Source organism: Neofelis nebulosa, chromosome 8 (genome assembly GCF_028018385.1).
Source record: "Neofelis nebulosa isolate mNeoNeb1 chromosome 8, mNeoNeb1.pri, whole genome shotgun sequence".
Classification (NCBI taxonomy): domain Eukaryota; kingdom Metazoa; phylum Chordata; class Mammalia; order Carnivora; family Felidae; genus Neofelis; species Neofelis nebulosa.
In genome coordinates this window covers 96,105,409-96,122,122 of record NC_080789.1, presented here as the reverse complement: position 1 = coordinate 96,122,122, position 16,714 = coordinate 96,105,409, and the positions used below count along the sequence as shown (strand labels likewise).

At 40.9% G+C, this 16,714-nt stretch overlaps 1 protein-coding gene across 1 annotated transcript in view; it reads right to left on the bottom strand.

Moving 5' to 3' along the window:
• Positions 1 to 14,105, bottom strand: part of DUSP16 (dual specificity phosphatase 16) — a 95,657-nt gene extending 81,552 nt beyond the window's left edge. The window contains exons 1-2 of the mRNA XM_058743635.1: positions 13,967 to 14,105; positions 7,270 to 7,398 (exon numbers count right to left, since the gene is read on the bottom strand). The gene's annotated coding sequence lies outside the window, so the exon portion shown is untranslated. The remainder of the gene's footprint in view (positions 1 to 7,269; positions 7,399 to 13,966) is intronic.
• Positions 14,106 to 16,714: the final 2,609 nt, after the last annotated feature.

Here is a 16,714-nt window from a genome sequence, read left to right as displayed (position 1 = left end):
ATGTTAATCTCCAGGGTCTCCCAATACTGATAAACCACAAATAAACCACAAATAAAATGCAGTGGGATCGTTCTATAAGAGTTTTGTTGGATAGATTAAAACTTTTTATGTTAACATTTTAACAGCCTCTTTTATAAGCAAGTGTAATTGCTCTGCAATTTGCTAGAGGTGGGAATATGATTTTCAACTCACTGTATATCCAAATTCATATAAACTTGACAGGATTTTTTATGAGGAAGCAGATCACTGCTCTTGCTGAAACACAAGTAGAATCCCTTTTTAAGGCACTCAAAACCTCAAAGTTTCTGCCTCAATCAAGTAAAATTTAGTTGCCATAATGCATGAAGGAGATCACTTTCCTTTGGTTGTCCTTTAATTTTATCTAAAGCAAATATGCAGTGTGAACAGTATTAACAAATAAGAACAAATGCCCAACAAGCAAAAGGGGATGTTCTACCAGGTTTTTAACAATAGAGTTTAAAATGCCTCCTGTTGGGGGCGCCTGGGTGGCTCAGTCCATTAAGTAGCTGACTTCAGCTCAAGTCATGATCTAGAGGTCTGTGAGTTTGAGGCCCATGTCAGGCTCTATCTATGCTGACAGCTTAGAGACTGGAGTCTGCTTCAGATTCTGTGTCTCCCTCTCTCTCTCTCTCTCTCTCTCTCTGCCCCTCCCCACCTCAGGCTCTGTCTCTCTCTCAAAAATAAACATAAAAAAAAAGTTAAATAAATAAATAAAAATTAAAAAATAAAAATAAAGATAAAATGCCTCCTGTTGGGACAAAGGGCAATTTCTCAGAACACGGTACCCAGGGTGTTTTGATTATAGACTACACACATGCATATACATATTCCTCTATTAAAATAAAAATATTTAGTTTTCATTTTCAGCAGAAACTTGAGGCAGTAGTAGTGTAAGTAACTGCCCAAAAGTCAAAACCCCATTTTAACTTTAACCTTCTGTGCCATCAAGATCTTTTTTAATTTTTTTTTTTTTTTTTTTTTTTTTTTTTTTTTTTACTGTTTATTAAAGCAGGGCTTGAACCCACAGACCGTGAGATACACAGCCTGAGCCAAAGTCGGACATTCGAGTCAGACTGAACCACCCAGGTGCCCTGCCATCAAGATCTTTATTAAAGATCCTACGCAGCTATCAAGATGACTAGGAAACCCCATACGTTTTCGTATCTTCTCTCTAATCCTGTTGACTTTTTTGATTGAAAAAAGATAATAAATGTGGAGTGGTGAAGACAGGGAAAAAAAGGAGACAGGAATTTTAGAACTGGAGATTATATCTGCGATTATCTAATACAATATTCTTATGTCACACTAAGACTGAGACCTAACGGTGTTTAAATTAGCTCTAGAACTAACGGATATAGATCTGTATAACCTTCCCCTAAAACAAGAAAATAGATATGGCCTTATTTGAGGAGAACACTCAAAACACTCTCGAGACTAAAAGAAAGTTGTTTCAGCAAATTACTTAGTATCCTTTGGGCTTTCCTTTCTGCATATTTGTGACAGACACAAAGCTACCCAACAGACATTGCTTCCCTTCTAACTTGCTAACAGAATCCCAGTTCTTCCTGGGCAGCATGCAACGTGTCAAAGCCTAGGAAATGATACATGATGCACACTACCCCAACCATGCCATTTCCCTTAGCCATACACAGTTCCCCAGCCTCTCCTAGAACTAGGGGCAGTCTTGTAAAACAGTTCAAGCATATGAGACTTCAGAGAAAATAGGATGGATGCCTCCGGGAAAGACTGTGTTCTCTGTCAGGCAGGCACAGGAGGGATTGCTTGCTTGGTTCCCTTTCTTTCTTGCCTTGAAAAGGGATGTGATGTCTAAAGTGAGGCAGCCATTTTGCAACCTGGTGGCAATAATGAACATGCAAAAAGATGGCAGAGTCAAAGACCAGAGCAAAGCTGGGGCCTTGAGCACACTGCAGAGCAGCTAAACCAACAGAGACCACCTACCTCTGAACTTCTCTGAACTGTGCAGTAATAAACGGCTTATGGTTTAAACCTCTGCTAGTGGCTTTCTGTTAACTACAGCTGAAAGCAGTCCTGAATTTTTTAAAAAATTTTCTCTAACATGCTATGATCTTCCTGCCCAAACTCACTCCCTTTACAATATACTCTGCTTATGCTACATGCAACTAAGAGAGGACAGGATTATATTTCTCCTGCATAGTAAATAAAGACCAATTTAATTACAGTACCTCAACTATATGTCTCTATTAAAATGTCATCAGTAGGGAATAGGGGAAAAAAACACAATTTAGAATCATGTTTGTTCTTGATTATTGACTTAGATCCTTCCTTCCGCCATCTCAAATCCTTTTTGGAAATAAATACCACATATATAACAAACTGATAAAGGAGATCTATTGGAACTAAACTCTTCGGTCTCCTGTTAGTAAAAAATAAAGTATTCAAACTTCCCTCTTGAATTTTCAGTTCCAAACCTGCCCCGGCCACTATTTTCATATACTGATGCCATAACCAAAGCTTAGAGACTTACCAGCATTGCACCAAACTCGTGGCATTGTTATTTTCTCCTACTGTAATTAAATACATGGGTTATAATAATTAAATCTAAATGTTGGTAAGACATAAAAAATTGCAGACTATCCAGTGCAATTATTTAAAATAGTTATTTTAACTGTATTTTGATAGAACTCTCTCAAATATATGTTCAGCTCCAAGACTCCTGTTGCACCCATCTCTGTACTTCTTCCAGTGCCCGGAACACGGGAGAACCCAGTTCACCCCCAGTCCTCTCTGCTCTCCAGTGCTTATCTCTCCACTTCCGTCCACACCCCAGTTCTGCCTACAGCTATTCCCATGATCGGCAATGGCTATGCCACTCACTCTTCTTTCAGAATTTCTTTCTAACCTCATTTGTCTTCTGTCATCCCTCAGCTTCCTCAGGAAAGAAAGGTCAACAGCCTCCCTAGTTGGAAGAACAAATGACTGTGATGAGCACCCATCCTCTTAATTACGATACTGTCTCTTCTCTGCTCCCCTCACCCCAAAAAAAGACCAAGTACTCCTGAGTTCGAGCCCAGACACAAATGAGTATGAATGTATATCTATATATGTACGTATATATGGGCTAATAGCTTTTCTAGTTTACAAAAAGAAAAACAGGAGAACAAATGCTCATTTTTTGTTAAGTTGTAGAATGCTTTTACCGACTCCTCCCTTCCGTCTACCCTTTACCAACCACTTTCTGATGTTCTATGACCTTCCACCCATTATGGTCTCTGGGTCACATGGCTCATCCCACACAATCGCATACTCCCTTCTTCCTGACAAATTAATCAGTCAAGATGGAAACATTACTTAATTGCTATAGATGTCTATGTTAGACTCCTCTAAAAATATGATAGGACATGGTGCTAGTTTATATCAGCATTTTTTAAATTAATTAATTTTTAAGAGACATCAAATATGAGTAGGGGAGGGGCACAGATGGAGAGAATCCCAAACAGACTCCACGCTGTCAGCACAGAGTCCCACATGGGGCTCAATCTCATGAACCATGAGATCATGAACCAAAATCAAGAGTTGGACACTTAACCGAGTCACCCAGGCGCCCCTATATCAGCATTTTAAAAGGGTGATCCAGAGACTCTTGGGTGGGAGGCCCTTGAGACCCTTCTGGGGGATCCACAATGGCAAAATTATTATTTTTTTTTTTTTTTTAATTTTTTTTTCAACGCTTTTTATTTATTTTTGGGACAGAGAGAGACAGAGCATGAACGGGGGAGGGGCAGAGAGAGAGGGAGACACAGAATCGGAAACAGGCTCCAGGCTCCGAGCCATCAGCCCAGGGCCTGACGCGGGGCTCGAACTCACGGGCCGTGAGATCGTGACCTGGCTGAAGTCGGACGCTTAACCGACTGCGCCACCCAGGCGCCCCATAATTATTTTTAGTAATACAAAGATGTAATCTGCCTTTTTTGCTCTCATTCTCTCATGAGTGTACAACAGTGAATCCAGAGGATATGTGGTGTGTGATGATAATGTATCATGCTGCCAACTAACAGATTCTTATGTTTTTTTTATTTTCTAAGGTAGAAAGTTTAAGGCATAAATATGTACGTTTTCAGAAATTAACGGAGTGTGTTCTTAGTACTTCTATGCTCTCAGCAATAGCAATTTCTGCTAATATCTGCTATCATCTCCACAATTTCATTATCACCCAATGAATTCATCTCATGTTTAAAGAAATTAAGTGTTTTAGTCATTGACATGATGAGCTCTTTAAAACCAAAAGATTTTTCATGTTAGAAATAAAAAAAGCTGGGCCGCCTGGGTGGCTCAGTCAGTTAAGCATCTGACTTTGGCTCAGGTCACGATCTCACAGTTCATGGGTTCGAGCCCACAGTTGGGCTCTGTGCTGACAGCTCAGAGTCTGGAGACTGCTTCAGATTCTGTGTCTCCCTCTCTCTCTGTCCTTCGCCTGCTCATGATCTATGTCTCTCAAAAATAAACATAAAAAAATGTTTTAAGAAATAAAAAGACCACTGAAGCATTATACAAAGTAAATAACCATATTGCACTGGTTGGTATGGTTAACACTGCTGAATGTTGGATGAAAAATTAGTAAAAGGAATCACAGCAGTGCCACTTAAAAAAATGATGCAGTATCTCATCAAATTAAAGATTTTGTTGCAAACATGAATTACAAGTTAATATCTTGCCTTAAGGACGGTACTTATGCTTTATAAGTGGACAGATCCGCAGATGTGGATGGACTTACTGTTTTGTTTTCACTTTCTAGTATCCATGCCAACTAATCATCGAAGAAGGTCTTCTTTCATGTGAATGGTTGGCAACGAACATAAATGCTGTTGAATTACTCCAAGTATTAAATAATGTTTTGAGTCTCATGATTTATCTTGAAAAAACCATGTTGATATCTGCTCTAATGGTACAAAAGCAAAGGTGGGCAAAACTGCTGGTGCTTTAGCATAAATCAAGGCAGAAGTACAGAACTATACTAGTAATAATTATATCCTTCACTACATCAATCATTTTTTCTAAAAAGTCGGTTTCACTTCACAATGTCCTTGCCAAAACAGTCAGAGTTATTATTTTTGTTGCATCTGACTCCTGAGAACTTGGTCTTTTTAATACTGTGTGATGAGATGGTAAGTATACAAGAAACACTTCTGCTGCATACCTACTACAACAGCTGCCTTAAGGAAAAGCATTTATGCAATTGTTTGAGTTGGGAGCTAAACCATGATTTTTTCATAGAATACCATTTTTGCTTAAAAGAATGAGTGGCAGACAATGGCTAATCAGACTGAGGTATGTGGCAGATATTTTCTCTAACATGAATAAAGTGAGCCTGACACTTCAAGGAAAAAACTGACAATATCTGTTGACAATGATAAAATTTGAGCTTTCAAGATAAAATAAGAATTTTTGAAAACCTGAACTTGACAGCAAAATCTTGACCACTTCCTAACACTGAAAGACTTTTTTGATGAGAATAATGGACATATAAAAGAATGTGATTTAGGGGCGCCTGGGTGTCTCAGTCGGTTGAGCATCCGACTTCAGCTCAGGTCGTGATCTCACACTCCGTGCGTTCGAGCCCCGTGTCGGGCTCTGTGCTGACAGCTCAGAGCCTGGAGCCCGCTTCAGATTCTGTGTCTGCCCCTCCCCGATCATGCTCTGTCTCTGTGTCAAAAATAAATAAAAACATTAAAAAAAAAAAAAAGTGTGATTTGTTAAATACTGTGTAATCAAATATGTCAACATCTGAAAGATCTGCATAACTCAGTAAACCATTATTTTTCAAATCACCAACACGTGATGTTTCAAAATCACATACAGGTCAAAGATCCATCCAAAGTTCAAGGACAGACCAACAAAATTTTAATGTTACAGAGTATAAAAAATTCACTGATATGGTTTCATATTCAATATTGCAACTAACTTTTAAGAATCTACCACTTGTTGGGACACCTGGATGGCTCAGTTGGTTAAGCGTCTGACTCTTGATTTCGGCTCAGGTCATGATATCACGGTTCTTGAGTTCAAGCCCCCCGCATTGGGCTCCAAGCTGACTGTGGAGCCTGCTTGGGATTCTCTCTCTCTCTGCCCCCAAGAAGCAAGAGAGAGAGAAAAAGAGAAAGAGAAAGAGAAAGAGAAAGAGAAAGAGAAAGAGAAAGAGAAAGAGAAAGAGAAAGAGAAAGAGAAAGAACTAGAGGAGAGAGGGAAAAAAGAAAAAGAGGAAGAGAAAGAAAAAAGGAGAGAGAAGAGGGAGAGAATGAATAAAAGACAGAATGTACAACTTGTTGAGTTTTGATGTGACAAAGGATATCCACAATTACATGAAAAGATATTAAAATAGCCCACCCTTTTTTCAACTATATATCTGTATATTGAGGGTTTTCCTCATATAATTCAAACCGAACACTGTACTGCAACAGATTGGATCTAAAAGCAGTTATGGAAATCCAACTGTCTATTAAACAACACAGTAGGGGCACCTGGGTGGCTCAACTGGTTGGGCATCGACTTTGGCTTAGGTCATGGTCTCATGTGTTCGTGAGTTCAGGCCCCATGTCCAGCTCTATGCTGGCAGCTCAGGGCCTGGAGCCTGTTTTAGATTCTGTGTCTCCCTCTCTGCCCCTCCCCTGCTCATGCTCTGTCTCTCTCAAAAATAAATAAACATTAAAAAAAAAAAAAGATCTTTTAATAAAAATTAAAAAAATAAACAACATAGTAAAGCAAGTGGAAAAATGTAAATGTCATACTTCTCACTATACTTTTTGTTTTGGAAGATCTTTTTCATTAACCTTTAATAAGTTTGTCATTTTTAATTTTTTGTTAACATTTACTTATTTTTGAGAGACAGAGCATGAGTGGCAGAGGGACAGAGAAAGAGGAAGACACAAATTCCAAAGCAGGCTCCAGGCTCTGAGCTGTCAGCAGAGAGCCTGATGCGCAGCTCGAACAACCGAACCATGAGATCATGGCCCGAAGTCAGACGCTTAACCAACTGAGCCACCCAGGAGCCCCTAATGAGTCTGTTATTTTTAAATGAGTAAACATTTTAAACATTTCTTGATTTAAAATGTTGCATATTGATACGGTCCACATGAACAAAAGATCTTTGGGGTCCTCAATGATTTTTAAGGCATACAAGATGTTCTGACACCACAACGTTTGAAAACCACTGGTTTATAACACCACAAAAAAGAACACTTACAAGAATGTGTATATAAAAAAAAGAAGCACCTGAAAATGAATCAGAGGATCTCGGCTCCAGGGCTAGCACCACTTCTTACTTGTTTTGGGATCTGGATAAATTACTTAGTCTAAGGTCTTAGCTTCCTCATCTGTAAAATGGATAACTCGTATCTTGTTCTGAGGATAAAAGACAAAATACGTCAAAGCAATTTATAAACTACAAGTATATCATTACAAGGTCTCAAAGTTAAGAGTTTTAAAACACTTCTAAAAGGCAAATTTCTACAAAATTCTTTTTCTAAAAATTCATTACTAAAAGAACTTATAGAAAATGCAAAATGGAGATAATCAAAAATTAGTTCAAACGTCCAACCACATAACTTTACTGTATTAAATTACTTCCTTTACAGTTATAATTGGCAATATATGTTTTAGCTATTATGGGCATTTCCAAATATACATAAAAATACAGAAAACAGTAACAAACCCCAATATACCCATCACCTAGCTTAAAAATTATCAAAAACTTGCCAATATTGTTTTACTTATTTCCCATTTGTGTGTGTTTGTGCCTGTCCTGAAGTTTTTAAAAAACGTGTGTTAGACATCATTTCATTCTACCTATAAAAACTTCCGTATGTACCTCTAACAGATGAGACTTTTTAAACATAACCACAATACTATTAACATGGATAAAAACTTTATGGTTATAATTCTTAAATATCATCTAATACACACTCCATGTTCTAATTTCCTGATTGTCTCAAAACAAACAAACAAACAAACAGAACAGTGTTTTTAGTTGGTTCATATCAAAAGATCAGTTACCAGTTCATTTTCAAAAGAACCCTAGATTTTTAGCTAAAGCTAGGAAGGAAAAGAAAATAATACCATGCTTTATATACCATGTACAGTTTACAAAACAAAGTCAAGAACTATCTTCCTGAGGAATATGCCTCTCCCCCAACCAAACAACAAACAAAAATAACAAAAGAAACCCATGATAAGATAGGCCAGACTGGCAACACTTCAGTGTTCTGAGAAGTGACCAGAAGAGGACACAGCTTAGCAACTCAGGAAAAGAAGGAGTTGATAGGTGACAAACCCCCCACCCCCCCCACCCCTACTGCTTTGGACAAGGTGAGGTGAGGTCAGCCGGCATCAAGCAAGCTGGAGGTGAGGTCAGGGTCCAGGTTCTAGAGTGAGTAGACTCCTCAAACAAGTCAGGTGCCCAAGGCTATAAGGCAACCCCCTGCAGGTTTCAACTCAAAGCTCAAAAAACAATGCTCTAAGCTAGAGGCATAATGATCAAAAATACCAGTTCTGAGAATTTATTCAATAAGTATCCAAAGACGACTCTACTAAGCACTATTTAGGACAGGAGCTGCAATACAAACAGTAAGTAGCATATACCTCTCTACACATGCCCATCCTCATGAATTTTAAGGGGAAGAATGGAAATGGTTTAGTAATTACCTTGCCATTTACCATCACAATTTACAGTGCATCTTTTTTCTGTAAACTGCAGTCTGCCCCACTCCTCACCCAGTCACTAAGACAAATCTGAGTTCTGCTGTCCTCATACACACCACACACCCCTGGCATTCAGAGCTACAATTCTTCTCTAAATATTTAGTTTAGAAGGAAATCAAGGGAATGCTAAAGAATTTCCCACCTCCTCTGAAAACTTTTCTTTTCCACAGGCTCATCCCAAGTACGTCAGAATGTAGAAGCACACGTAATATATGCTTAATATAAATCTTTTATCTTAATTTCAGTTATGTATGTATATATATATGTATATATATATATATGTATTTCTTTTTCAGTTTAAAACTACAGAAATGATGGAGAAAACGAAGGAACAAATTTCTTAAGGAAGGCTTGAGAAGTACTTCATAAATGTGTCCAAAATCATGAAATAGTCACTAAAAAAATTTCAGTGACACTATAAAGAACATCTTCTCAACAACAAAAGAAAACCCAAAGGTCAGATAACTACAATGAGTCCAGACTTCTCCATTTCGGAACTGACATTTCACTCCAAGTTTCTACTATTTGTAGAAAAACAGTATAAAGCTCCTAAGCTTAAGACAGTATTTCCAGCAAGACCCCTAACTCCCTTACAAACATTGAAGAAGACATAATTACGGACACAGAATACAACGCAGCCCAAAATAGCCACTGGAATCTTGGACTGTGTGGACAAGACCTGCAGAGGTGTCACCCTTTACCTTATTTCTCTTACCCAATCATTAAGATGAACAGTTTACTTCTACTGTCTGTACATCTTTGGTTTTCATATGTTCTCGAGAAGGTACCGTCAAAACAACCTGTCCTTGGAATTTAGCTTCGCTTTACAGCACGATGGCTACAGGAATATTGCTTCTGACGGAGAATCTAAGCATACAGCTCAATATGTACATCATTACCCTAGGTAAGCTGTAAACAATCATACTAACATTACTGCAAAAACAGGAGGTTCTTGGCAAATGGTAGCAAAAGAATCGTAGGTAAATTGTTAATGAGTTAAAAACTCAAAGCCTGAATGCTTCAATCTAAAAAATATTACGTAGGTTTCTTTAAAAAAAAAATGGTTAAAGATAATGTGTAGACTTTTACACAAATTGGTTTGGACTGCAAATAAATACTAAAAAGTTGTATCATCAACATTCATCAGGATATCACACACAAAACAGGTTATTCACAGAATAAGTGGGACTGTAACTAGCCCTCTATAATTTCCTTGACCCTGCCCATTATTATCTTCATTGGACATCAAAATGTGTCATCAGATTTTCCATGTAATGTTTACTTATTTACTGTCCCTCACTCTTCTCCCACTAGAATGTAAGGCCCCATAAGGACAAAAACTTTTCTTATTTTCCACTGTATGCCCAGTTCCTAGAACAGCGTCTAGCACATAGTAGAGGCTACAAATAAATTTGATGAAGAGATGGATGAATGACCTCCCCCACTTCCTTTCCTCCATACATGTTAACCATCCTTTAAGGCCAAGGTCAAATTCTATTATCTCTATGAAGATTATCTTCCCATTACCTCCCCTGATGCCCCAATCTCTTTCTCCCTTACACCAAGAATTTGGCACTTCCCAGCTGTCTGATAACTGTGTATCATTTCATATGTACGTAATTCCCTTACAAATTCTTATAATCCTCCTCCCCTTATTAAGGGCATGGATCCATATCTCCAGCTTTTGGTATCCACCTCAGTATATGTAAACAGTATATCAATAATAAATGTTTTGATTGATTTACATCTGTAGTTAATCTAAAAATCAATTTAGTCAATAGTTTCAACTTTTTATAACCTATCTCCCTTTCTAATAACTTAATTGAAATTGCAGTGGGTCTCCATTTTAAATTTGTATTTGGCAATTTCAAGTTCTAAATTCTCATTTAGTTAGGACTTATGCTCATAATTTACTTTACCCATCCCTTCCCCCAAGATTAAATTTTTTATGTAATGAAACTCATGACTTTCTGGTGATACCTATAATGAGGTATCTCATCCCAGTTAAGAAGGTGAAGTTTCATTACCTCCTTCTTGTTGCCTTGGTATTGACGAGTTTTTTCCTTTATGCCTTTTTTCTTTCATGCCAAGATGTATCTCATTTCCTTCTTTACCGATCGTACCCCTAGCAAGCTTTTATTATTTCTTTGTACCTGTTCTTAGTAATCTGCCTTAAATCCTTCTTTTTGAGTCACTTCTGTTTCCTCCAGTCATTTATTTGATTAAATTTCAAACTCCCTTTCTCAGTGTTTGAGAATGGCCTCCTCTTAAAGCCAGCCAACCTTTATGAACTTCATCCCTTTACATAGCCAACCGTTGATTATCTGGACTAATGGAATGTATAAAAACATGAGATTATCCACAACACAAGAAAATCAAAAAAATTTGACATCTGGCTTTAGAATATATCATATGTGGCTTTGGGCAAGACTTACTTTCTTAATTACATTTTTGCTTACGACAATATTAGTAATATTTTATTTTATGATGGTGGATATGTGTCTTGGTTTTAAATTTTGGTGCAATTTTTTTTTTTTTTTTTTTTTTTTTTTTTTTTTTTTGGTGCAATTTTTAAAAAGCCAATCAAGCATCCACTGTGGTTTTTCCTATGAAGCCTTTTAACTAGTTTTTCCAATCTGTTGAAGTCTATCATAAAATCTGGTTTCTGTTTCCCCTGATTTATTTCCTCCCTTTTCTTGGGATTCTGATCCAAATCAACTTACTCTATATTAATTTACTTCTTCAATTTAAAGTAGTGTTTCCTTGAGAATGCAAAACATTTTAAAGATATGTTCAGTGAAATTTTTAATCAGTAACACAGGATAGAAAATTCCACTTTTTTTTTCTTTTTTTTTGATAATCCGGGAAAAGTTAGGTTTCTAGGATAAACTCCATGGTAATTCTAGCAAATTATATTTAGAATATTGTGACTGGTTGAAAATAGGAAAACATTAATACTGGACAGCTATGTAAATCAGTTTCATCAATACATAATCCCATATACCAAAACCTCTATGGAATCAAATTCCGGATACAAGCATTTATAGAAAACAGCATCAACCCTGGCCCTTCTGACCCCAGCCTAAACTCTGCACCTATCTCAGACCTGATCTCAGCATCACTTCTACAAATAGTTTTAAAACGTGTAAGAAAAAGGAAAAGAACTGGGTTAACAGGACCTTCCCTCTGCCCCCTTTACAGTTACTGCCATTAAGTTTTTGGCCACAGAGACCCCTAATCCTCAATTTTTCATGACTATTTTTACTTTTATAGCTATTCAATTATTTTACATGTGAATGTAAGGTTACAGTGCTTGAACCGACTTTCCTTCATACACTATTCATATTACCAGAATAAACCATTTTTAATTTTCCCCCACATGGAACTTTGATAAGTATACATTATCTTACCCAAAAACCAACTCTTTGGGCTGGTGTTACTTAGTTCAAGTTTTCACATAGGATGTTCAGTGTTAACCACCGTCCCCCCCAATTTTTTTTAACAGCAACCTTCCACAACAGTCTTCAAACTCAGTGAATTCTACAACTTTGTTTTAAAAAACAAAAACCAAAAAAATTTTCACGGTCTCTCGTCACATTCTGATGAAAATACCTACCAAAAGCCACAAATTCCTAGTTTTTCAATTTATTTCTCCAGCTTGCTGTCATCACCAAATACAGAACTCCACAAATCTCAATTAACTACGGCCTCCCAAGCTGTGTGTCCACCAATATACAGGATTCTCAAGGAAAGGTAAATAATTAAAAATTAAGGAAAGGTAAATAATTAAAAATTAACTGGTAAGAATTCTTTTCTTCCTTTAAAAATTTACCTTAACTTTAAAAAGCGCTCTTCTTCATGGAATTTGAAATCGTATACATCCTTTGAGGAAACAGTTGTCACCTAAGTGCACTCTCAATCCGCCCCACAAAATGGGTGGCATAAAGAGGCATTTTTCTGACAGGCTACGTTCCCCAAATAGTAATTAGAAGGTCTTTCATGGATGGTAAGTTTCTCACACACGTACATACACACACCGGAAAGAAAGAAAAGAAACATACCTGGTCATTTTCTAAACAGGTTTGATAGGTTTGGTTCACTTGTAAGAGCAGAGTATTTACCTATAATCTTTTAAAGCAGAAGTGGCAGCCAGAGCACTGGGTAAATAAAAACTTCAGAGAGTTTTAAAAACCCTGCATCTTAACTCACTTCCCCTCGGTTCAAGGGGACGGCACACCAAACCCCACGGCAAATGGGATTATGCAACAGGTTTTTCCTCTCCACTTTATTCATCGCAGGCTGGTGAGAGGTGTGCTTTCTCCAAAAAATCTGAAAACACCCAGGGCTTTAGGATCTTGGCAGCTGGCATTTAATCAACTCCTTTAGGATTTTGCAGTATCCATTCATTTTCAGATCTACTCGTATTTTCTCAATTACCGGGTTTTTGTTGGTTTGTTCTAGGAAATTAACCCATTATCTGAAAACTTCAGTTTTGTATAAATATTTTTCTCCCTGGTGTTTTATTACCTGAAGCCATACATGATAAACAGACCCTCGGTTGCCCCCTTGGGCTTTCTTATTTCTCACGTTTTACGGCTAGTGTAAATAAAGAAGTCACGGGCGCGCCCCCAACACCGCGACCGGGGCCCCAGCGTGAAAACCGAGTTTTTGGTTGGTCGGTTTGGTTGGAGAACGCAGCACCGTCACCACCCAGGTGGCCTCGCTGCTTACACCAAAGGCGAATTTGGGATAATGGGAACAGTCAGGCCGGGGCCCCACTTGGCAGGCGTGTTGTGTAACAGTCGCGCCTGGAAGTGAGCAGCTTCGCCCGCGATGGTACCGCGTCCCGCGGCGGCGGCTCCTCGCGGCGGGACCCGGCGGCCGGGCCCCCTCGCCCCGGCGCGGCCGGGGGGCGCACGGACCGAGACCCCGCGCCCGGCCGCCCGCCCCCTTCCCGCCCGGCCCAGCCCCCTACAAGGCCTACACCCCCGCTCAGACGCTCGTGCAGCTCGGGGCCGCGGTCGCCCCCACCCCGCCTCCCGGAAAGGTGGCCCGGACGCCCGGGGAGGCAGAGCCCGCGGGGCTTAGAGCACGGCGCCCACACAGTCGGGGCGCGCCGCAGAGCGTCCATGCTGCTGGCGCGGGCGGGCGCCCCCAGAGCCCCGCGCCCTCCCGCCCGCACGGTCCGCGCCGCCGGCCGGAGGCCACTTACTTTTGGGGCCGCCGACCTCCCGACTCCCTCCGGGGGAAATGAAAGTTGTCACGGCGTCTCCCCTCGGGCCCCCCTCGCCTGCCCGGCGTGCGAGGCGCCGCCGCGGAGCCGGGAGGGCGGCTGCGCTCCCGCTCGCGTCCGTCCCGTCGCGCTCTCCTCCTCCTCCTCTTCTTTTCACTATATTATCTTCTCCTTCTCTGAGGGGTGGGTGGGGGTGGGAAGCTTAGAAAGAGGGAAGACGTTTGCAACTTTTCTTCACTCTTTCTCTTCCACCACCACACCCCCCCCCCCGTCAGCCTTGAAAAAACAATGTTGAAAGGGGTGAAGAACTTGGGGAGGTGAAGGTGGGGGGCCGCGTGGGGAAAGCGGAGGGGGGGAGGGAGAAGTGATAATAATCGTTTAAAAACTGATTAAAGCCCCCCAAACAGTGATACACAGACAGAGGGGGAAAGGCGGGGGGGTGGGGTGGGGGGTTGGGGGGAAAGAGAAAGAGTCGCTGGTCAGGAAACTTCAAGCGCGGATGAGGTCATTGGTTTAAAAATAAAGAGATGGCGTCACTTGAAACCAATCCCAGTGAATGAACTCAGCGGAGCCCCGGGGAAAGGAGGAGACAGGCGAGGGCAGGGCGGTGGGCGCCGGGCGGGGCCGCGCGCCCGCCCGCCCATCCCGCGGCCGCCCGGGTCCGCAGCGCTACTCCGCGCCTCGCTTCGGCCGCTCGGGGAGGGGTCGGGTCACGTTCCGTTCCGGAGTTCGGCGACTCACTGGCAGGTTCCGCAGGCGCCGCTGGGAGGAGCCGGGGCTGCCCGAGGAGGCGGCCCCCGCGGCCTCCTCCTTCCGCGCCCGCGCGCCCGCCAGCCCCGACCCCGGGCCGGGGGCTGCGCCCCAACAGGTATTTAAGCGTGTTCCTCCCCCCGCCCCCAACTTACCCCCGGAGACCCAGAGCTTCTTCCTCCTGGTTGCGCTGTTTCCAGCTGCCTCACCAGCACGAAGAAACGCGAACAATGATTTGAGAGAATTACAATCACTCCTTCAAAAGTCTGATGAATCCCAAATGTAGGGCACTGCCGTCTCTTGTGAAAGAGAAGTTACAGGTACTTTAAGAAAAATCACTGTAGTGTGTTGTCAGGCATTCAGCCATCTACACGTGTTTGTCGTTTAAAGACCCCACACGACTGTTCCTCACATTCGTTATTTTACTTTGTTTATGTTTACTTGTTTACGTTTACAAAGTTTAATGAGTATGGGCAGCATAAAATTCTTTTCTAGCATGTTTTCTACATCGGGCAGCGCCGAATCATTTTTAAATCAGACCGGAGGTTCACTGTCTCTTGAGAGGTGCAAGCCCCTGTTGATTTAACGCTACACATTTCGTGCATTTTTTTTTTTTAATTTGGATTAATCAGAATAGCTCTCCTGTGAGATTACATTACAGTCTTTGGAAAACTAGAGGAGACCTGAGGTGGTGACAAACCAGGACTTGGAATCAGTGAATAGGACAATCGGAGCTTTATTCTAGCGTTCTTTGAGCATTTGAGCATGAAGCTGCTTCTACTGAGAAGTACTCACGTGGATATCACATAACAAAGATGTGATTAACGACGGAAAAGCACACTGCGAGTGGACTGCTCCATGAGCCAGAATTTATGTGCAGGAATAATCTAGCTCCTAAAATATTCCATTTACAATGTGCTGGATTTGGGACATTGGTCCCTAAAGGCATCTTTGTTGTGGAATGTCCATTTGGACACTGCCTGAGGGACTTTTTTTTTTTTTAACTGGCCAAAAAAACTGAGAGGCAGGTTTGGGGTGGGTTAGAAAGATCTCTGTACTGCTTTTCTGTATTTAAATCCTGCAACTAAAGTGCATTTGTTACTACTGATAATCATTTAAGGTTAATATTGGGGTTAGCCTCTGGGAACCTCCAGCTCATCATTCAGAGGAGGAAAAGGAGCCTATCTGGAGATGGGAGACCGCTGAGCACTTGGGGCAGTCAATTAAGCCTGAAGGCCACAGATGCAGAGCCCACGTTCTTCTGTCTCTCTGCCTTTGACCTCTAAGACTTTTGCTTGGGGGGGAAAGCAATCTCTCCCGCGGCGCCCCGGTCCTCTGGTGGCCAGGAGATGTTACTGCAGCTTTAGTGGGATTACCTATGTTCTTCAAGTAAACTTCCAACAATCTAACCATAGACCTGTTCTTTTTAGAACAGCTTAGAAGGGGTAGTTTAAAAGGATCTGCATCTCAAATCTGCTTAGTTGGAGGAGTTGGAGTTTGGGGGAAGGATGGAAAAGAGAGAATCCTTGTCCTACGATCTTGCCTAGTTGAAAGACTCAGCAAGAACATATGAAATACCCTTTACATACTGAAGCTCCAGCTTTGCTTTAACTGACACATCTTGAAACTTCTCCCCCCTTTTTCAAATGCCTTCCATGTATTTGGTACCATGACGATAGCTATTATAGGGGCCTCCCCAATATATATTATCTAATCAGGAAAACAAGGCACAAGTTAAAACTAATTAAAAACTAAATTAGTGATTGGGGGGCACATAATATTGGTTAAGAGTCCAGTGGAGGGGCTCCTGGGTGGCTCAGTCAGTTGAGCATGTCTCTTAATTTCTGCTCATATCATCATCCCAGGGTCGTGAGATCGAGTCCCATGTCTTGCACTCACCGTGGAGCCTGTTTAGGATTCTCTCTCTCCCTCTGCCCCACTCATGCTCTCATTCTCTCTCTCTCTCTCTCAAATAAT